The following is a 1,592-nucleotide window of genomic DNA, read 5'->3' as shown; positions in this document are numbered from 1 at the left end:
ATGACTATTCAACTTCTATCTTAATTGTGGATGTTTGGTAGAATGGTATTAGTACAATGAAAGTTGGCTTTTATCAGTTTCATGTTATTCGATTAATATCATCACTGTCACATGCTAAAGGTAATAACTATGGCTACAGAAGGAAGTAATAATGAAGTTGTGATCTCATGAGTGTTTTATTATTGATAAATTGAAGTGTTAGTTAAGTGGTTAATTAAGTAGTTAATTATAGTTAATATTTAATCAACAATTTTAAGTGTTATTATCTTAACATTGAGAAGTAGTCATACATTGGTGAGTGAGTTAAATTAGACAATAAATTAGTCTGAGTCTCTGAGGGAACGAACTAGAAAGTATTCTATATTACTTGCGAACGCGTATACTTGCGTGAATATTAGTGCGTGATTTCGCCCTAACAAGTTTTTGGCGCCGCTGCCGGGGACTCGGCGTATTTGTTTAGTTTATGTACTTACCATCATTGGTCATTAGGACTCTGTGATTAGGACGTAGTAGTTAATTACTCTTTTCGGTTGTGTTTCAGGTACTTTAGCAAGCGTTTATGCAAACTCGTTCTCGTGCTCGCAAGAGGACCTTAGATACAGCTGAGGAGAAAGACGAAGTTCTTGATACTCCGGAGAAGTTAGATTTTGAGGATTCGGATTCAGGAACTGAGCAGAAAGAACCAGTAAACATGGGAGATCGTATTGTTCAAGCTGATCCAGCTCTTATGGATTTTTCTCGGCCTAAAATTGATGACATTCAGTCAAGCATCCTTCATCCGGCTATTCAAGCTAACACCTTTGAAATCAAGCCGGGCACTATTCAGATGGTGCAGAATTCTGTTTCTTTTGGAGGAGCGGCAACTGAAGACCCCAACATGCACATAAGGAATTTTGTCGAGATCTGCAGCACTTTTAAGTATAATGGCGTGACTGATGAGGCTATCAGGTTGAGGCTTTTCCCATTCTCACTGAGGGATAAAGCTAAAGACTGGTTACATTCTGAACCAGCTGGGTCAATCACTACGTGGAAAGATCTTGCGCAAAAGTTTCTGGTGAAGTTTTATCCAATGGCAAAGACTGCTGCTATGAGGAGTGCTCTTACTCAATTTGCGCAGCAACCTACAGAATCTATGTGTGAGGCTTAGGAACGCTACAAGGAAATGTTGAGAAAATGTCCACATCATGGAATGCCAGATTGGATGGTAATCACTGGTTTTTATAATGGTTTGGGGGCCCAATCTCGGCCCATGCTCGATGTAGCAGCTGAAGGCGCCTTATGGGCTAAAAGCTATACTGAGGCGTACAATCTTATTGAGACGATGGCTGCAAATGAGCATCAGAACCCAACTCAGAGGATGACATCAGGCAAGGTAGCAGGTATTCTGGAAGTTGATGCAGCCACCGCTATTGCAGCCCAGCTCCAAGCGCTATCAATGAAGGTTGATTCTTTGGCTACGTATGGAGTTAATCAAATAGCTATGGTTTGTGAGCTTTGTGCAGGTTCTCATGCTACGGATCAGTGTTCTCTTGTTAACGAATCTGTTCAGTATGTGAATAATTATCAGCGATAACAGCAGCCTGTGCCAGCGA

General features: G+C 40.8%; 1 non-coding gene across 1 annotated transcript; it reads right to left on the bottom strand.

The window, feature by feature from the left end:
• Positions 1–1,084: 1,084 nt before the first annotated feature.
• On the bottom strand, positions 1,085–1,191 carry LOC141694037 (small nucleolar RNA R71). The gene has a single exon (XR_012563370.1). It is a non-coding gene; the product is annotated as a small nucleolar RNA R71 (small nucleolar RNA).
• Between the last annotated feature and the right edge of the window lie 401 nt (positions 1,192–1,592).

This window comes from Apium graveolens, chromosome 10 (assembly GCF_009905375.1).
Source record: "Apium graveolens cultivar Ventura chromosome 10, ASM990537v1, whole genome shotgun sequence".
Taxonomy (NCBI): Eukaryota; Viridiplantae; Streptophyta; class Magnoliopsida; order Apiales; family Apiaceae; genus Apium; species Apium graveolens.
Note: the sequence above shows the minus strand (reverse complement) of the source record. Positions and strands in the feature narration are given on the sequence as shown.